Source organism: Dromaius novaehollandiae, chromosome 9 (assembly GCF_036370855.1).
Source record: "Dromaius novaehollandiae isolate bDroNov1 chromosome 9, bDroNov1.hap1, whole genome shotgun sequence".
In the NCBI taxonomy this organism is placed as follows: domain Eukaryota; kingdom Metazoa; phylum Chordata; class Aves; order Casuariiformes; family Dromaiidae; genus Dromaius; species Dromaius novaehollandiae.
In genome coordinates this window covers 16,762,114-16,768,113 of record NC_088106.1, presented here as the reverse complement: position 1 = coordinate 16,768,113, position 6,000 = coordinate 16,762,114, and positions in this window count along the sequence as shown.

Genomic DNA, 6,000 nt, shown 5'->3' with positions numbered 1-6,000 from the left:
CAGAAAACCACTGGACAGCTGTTCTTTCTTGCTGGGGGGCTTACGCAAGGGAGAAAAATGCACGAGCTGACTTCCCTAAAAATGTCCTGCTGGCAGTTATCCTCCATTTAACCCTGCTTTAGCATCCTTAGCCTGGCCAGACCCTTTGCTCGAAGCAGCCAGCACAGAATGTACAAAGATGCAGCCTGACTTTGTTTATTTAGAAACCAGGCATGACCCTCCCAATCAGAGCTTACAGCATGGGTTTCTCCTTTTTGTCTCTTTCTTTATAAAATCCTATTCTTTTTCATCCTTTCTCCCCTCATTCCTCCCCCATTCCTGGTACCCCAAGCTAAAAGTTCATACAGTTTTCCTGTTTTCTCTCTGAGGTACACTTATCCCAAGAGTTAGTGGGGATAGAGGTGTTTCTGACAGCACTGGGTTTCTGGCAGTTGCTCAGGGTTTTCTCTGTCCCCAGGTTTTCTCCTTAGTGTATGACAATCAGAAGTGGAGAGCACAGGGCAGGCATAAACAGCTGTTTTCAAAGTGGGACTCTAGCTCTACTGTTAGTTTTCTCTATTATTTTACTATAAGACAATTATCATTTTTCTCAAATCAGGCCTTAATTCAGGTTAAACATATTTCTCAACCCATGTGCCTCCTAAAGAGCACTTTATAGAGAAGGACTCAAGAATATTTTGAGCTTAAATACGTTTTATCATGCTGTTCCATTTCAACAACTGTTCTTAAACATCTTATCAAAAAAGGCATATCAGTACAGGACAATCACACATCTAGGCACTCACTCAGCTCAATTAGTAATTCTTCTAGTGCTAAACTAAAGCCCACATGAGACCTTTCAGACAGCACAGTGCTACCTTTACCAGGCATTTGTACAGTCATTTTCTTGAGAATCAAGACTGTGCTTGATCCAGGATGCACTGATTCACAGCACCTCAGATGAGCTCACACTCTGGCTGTAAAAGCAAGGCACCTGCTCTCTAGATCCTAGAATGCTATTTTCTTCAGTAATCTATTGCAAGTGAAGAGTTTTTCTTTAAGTGTAAAGTGCTTGGAAAATCATTAAAAAAAAACATAAGGGCATTTCACTTTTTGGGTTGTTCCATCCTACTTGTTTTGGCTACCTCTACTGCTGGTCCTCAGTACCTGCAAGGAGCATCTGTGAGGGACAGGACAGTAAAGAGTTCACTGATTACGGAATTTATTTTCAAATTGACTAATAAATTTTTCTTTAGGAAAAAAAAAACAGGAAACAAGCTGTACAAATTTGGCAGAACATCTATTTTGCTGTAATTTAAGTGTGCTGCCTTCCAGACAAAGCACTGGGGATCACAGTGTCTGTTTTATCATGGGTGATAATAGCTTTCACACTGGCATGGATTAAGGTATCTGTATTTGACCTTCATTCTCTTTGATTAACCCCTTAGTACCATGCTAGTCCCACTGAATTACATAAACATAAATATATTGCTTGTATTCATACTTGGCTAATCATCAAATTTCCCTGTAGTCCTCATATGATCTGCCTTAAGTAAGAGTTCTGTGCAAGTGAAAGCACAATTGGGCCTCTACATTTTCCATGTTGTACTTGCTAACATTTATGATACTACTAGTTTCTCTTGGGCTCAGCTGCATTACCATTTTAAAAATTTTTTGGCCTGAATAAACTCTTGTACTTTATCAGTTACCCATACTGTTTTCCTTTCTGTCTTTGGTTTCCTTTTTCTGACCCTAATGGGGCATTCATTAAGAAGCCTCCATGCTGATCCTTTGCTTTTAATCTTTTAACTTTTCCCTCCAGGCTGTTACTAACATTCTCATTTAAGGAAGAAGAAAGTCCTCTTTGAGGTGTATTGCCGTAGCACAATATTTTCGCACTGTAAGAATATCTAAATTAATTTTTATATATATTAAAATCAAGTGTCTCAGTCATACTTACACACTGAATCAAGTCCTGTTATGTACTGCTGAATTACAACACATGGAAGACAAAGCTTTCTCTGAATCAGAGAATCAAAATTTAACAATCATTTCCTTGCACCTAAATTCACAATGCATTTGTTTTCACTTTAAAACGTGTGCAGTAAGACAAACACTACTTTTCAGAATGAAATAAGAAAAAAAAATCATCCCAAGAGGTTTGTTTTTCCCTAGAGCTGGAACACCTTGGCTAGTAAAGGGTTATGGGGAACATGGTGCTTAAACTTGCACATTAGCTGGTTTGGTTAACATGAGAGATACTTTAGTGATAGAGTACTGGTATGTGTCTGTGTCCACATGTGAACGCCGTATCTGCATGAGTAAGTATTGGATTTTCAGCTAATGTTTACATTACTCAAAGCAAAAGTTCCTGCTAGTGATTTTAACCACATTGGATAGGTAAGAAACAGGGATGTGATTTGTTAGAGTATTTTAGTGGTGGGGAAATCTTTTTAGCTAGCATGATGTGCAACACAAACTACTCACAGCCACCTAGGTTAATACCCATTAGATCAGATAGTGAGACAGAAGAACACAATTATTTCTAAAGCTTGAAAAATCTCTACTGGCTTGCTGTTCATTAATTTACAATTGTCTTCTCTTTTTGCAGCAGGGGGGAAAAAAAAGCCCCACCTGCAAAAGAGACTGTATATTAAACCTGTAGGGCTTTCAGGTACATCATGGCCCCATCCTGGTGGTTTAGCTTACTGCCAGGAAAGCATCCTTGATTAATATATAGGTAAGGCCTCACACACATGTCAGCATGTTTCTGTTTTGCTGCACAACTCAGAGCAAGTTTGTTTGCATAAGATTCTGTAGCACTTTTCTTACTGTTTTAAGAGAAAGTCTTACAGGAAGGCACTTCCTTGTATCAGAAATGTATAAGTAACTTTATCTTGTAGAGTTCATTACTCATCATGTTTATTATCTCACTTTTAACTAGGGAAAATTATTGAGAAGCTTGTATTACATATTTGATGTGAACTTTTGCATCTTCCAGCTTTGCAGAAGAGTAACGTGATTGTGAGAATATAGGTAAATGACTCTATGGGCTCTGAATAAATTAAACTACCAGGAAGAAGCAGGGAAGCCTCTATTCGGACTAGCTTGAAATTCCAAGAAAAATCCCTATAACCTCCCCTTTTGTCCACAAAGTTAGCTGTGTCGCTTACCAGCTGCAGACAGCTTTCTCCTGAGGAAGCAACAGAAACTTAATTACAGCATCCCTACAGTACTTCTATACTAGTAACACCACTGATTTTATTGGAGTTGCTTATTTCGCAGTAAAATGAAACTAGAAGAAGACCTAAGAAACTGCACCTAGACTCTCAGAAAAATCCTTTTCTCCCAGGAATGGGTGATTTGTTTCACAAGGAGGCACTATAGCTTTGGCCTTTCCATTCTGTTTTCTACTATGATCTCCACCAGTGACAGAAAAGAAACCAACAATCACTGTATTTTGCTGTGAGCCTATCACTCATGAATTAACCATTTGAGAACATTATGATTCCTAACTTAGATGCACAACATCCTATTTTCTGCTAAATTACCAACCACCACTAATTTATCTATTTTTATTCATAGGCTGGTTATATATACATTTATTCACATCACTCTGTAGCTGGGCTTTCACAGACTAGATTGTAATAGCCTTCTTATTTAGACGTGCTACCCTGTAACACCTGTCTCATAGCCTGTCTTAATCTGGCCATGCTGAATTGTTTTGTCTGCCTCCCTGTGCTATTACTTATTTTCTGTCCTCTCATGACCGTTGCATTTTGTGGTTTCCACGTTCTCAGCAGAATTTTTAGGGTGATTTTATCCTTTACCACATTTTTTTCTACCTGGACTGAAAAGAGGCCCAGATTTCATCACACATCATACACTACACTTCAGTACAACTAGCCTTAACAAACTCAGTAAGAGATATGACCATTTACCTTTGTCATTGACTCATCCGAAATAACAAATGTTGAGGGTGTGGAGGGTCTTCAGTGTCAGAGGCAGGAGAGTCCAGAAGAAAAACAGTGTGCCTGTCACTTCCTCGCAGGCTATTCTGCAGGAGTAGCATTACTTTCCTGTAGGAAAATAACCTCTCAATATGATGCAAGTTTATAATATAGCTGGCTTCAAATTAAATACAACAAAGTCTTGGACTCTTATATGCTGCATGCCCTGGGAGGAAGAGCTCATACACACGTGTGACTCTCTTATGTCCCGGAGTCAGTATGCAAATAATAGTTTGTGAGCAAGGAAACCCCATGAAACACTAATATTTTGTGGCTCAGTTTTATAAACCTTAGTGTATGTGAGTTGCTGTTACTTATTTACCAGAATGATTTCAATATGTGAGATATTTTGTGGTCGGGGCTCCATAGCATTACTTATGGCATAACTGTCATCATCAAAAAATTAAATCCCAAAATACAAATAACCTCCAAAGAAGGCCTGACTCTTCCTTTCCTACCACTATTGGTGCATCTGACCCATCAAAACCTTTGCATTTGGATTCCTGAGCATCAAAACCCAGCCTCCTTTCCTTTACGCATCCAAATTGTTTCTGTTTGCATCTTCCATGTTGACTGTATCCTTAATATCGTGCTGCTTTGAAAAGTCCCAATTCTTACAACACCAAAAGAGCAACAATCTACATATGAGATTTTGAGCGTTTGCCTGGCTTCGTCCATAGCAGCCTCAGGAGGAAGGGCATCATTGCCTCTAGTGGGGGTAGGTTGCCCAAAGTTTGGCTGACTTTCAGCAGCTTTTGAAAAATCATACATGAGGTGACTATGTGCTTTCTTAAGCTAACCAAGGACTTAGCAAAAGCAGTTTCCTTTTCACCTCAAGCTGTACTTCACGCAGCACTCTGTGCTAGAGCATCATCCTTTCAATTGTTGTATATAAGAGAAATGCATGATTTCTGCTACAGGATCTTTGAATATTTGTAGTCACCACACTTCTTTCCTGTTTTCAAGATGCTGTTCCCAGGTGCAAGCTTTTTATCTTGACAGTGTTTCATCAGCAGACCAGCCCCAGCATTGCCACAAAGCAAGTTTCTTGATGCCTCCATGAAACTGGGGAAAGAACAAGTGGCTAAAGCATAGACAAGTTAGCTGGTTAAATCACAGAATGAGATTGTGTCAATGAGAAGATAAATGCATCCAGAAAATTTACCTTTCCTTGAGCTTTGCAGATAAGCTTGGTTTGATAATCACATTCAAGCTTTTTCAGTTGAAGCCCTGCATGTCAAAATGGGCATAAATGACTGAGGATCCTCAGTTCTATAAAAAACCCATACCAGTTGTGTTTCTTCCTGCCAGACACAATCCTGGCCACAGCAATTCTTGGCATGTTTGGGACCTCCAAGTTCTATCTAGATCTGATGCTATTGTCTTTTATAAACTCAATAAATATTGTTAAAAGCAACAGACCATCAACCTAAATGCCTAAATGTCTGTGTTTGCTGCTCATAACACAGGCTTTTCCCTGAATAGCAATAGAATAGAAAGGCTACGTCTTACATTCAGAGCAGTCTGTGGAAACATCCTTTATTTCCCAAGAGAGACCACTCTCCAGTTGATACCCACCTTCCACTGAACCGATGAAACCATTGACGCGTACTGAGAAAAGCTTGACGATGAAACTAAGAAACTTGTTTGGCATTAGATGCACGAAGGAATTCACCTCAACAAGAAATAAAAATGACCAGATACTCAAAACTACAATGTCTTGTAACTCCTTATTAAGCTCTGCACACTCTAAACTACCACAGTTTTTCTCCTGCAAGATGGGAAGGAAGAATGATTGTTGTTATTACTATTTTTATGTACTTTGAAGGCACCCAGAAGCTTCAGTGATTAGGACCACATAACTGTAAGGGCAGAGACAGATTAATAGCTATATGAAATATCCAATAAGTCAAATTGCCATTTAAAATTTGATCTGAAAAGAATGAAACATTGCACATGTGACACGTGATCTCTGTTCTGTGGGAAAAGGCCATGATAAGGGTTTTCAGCA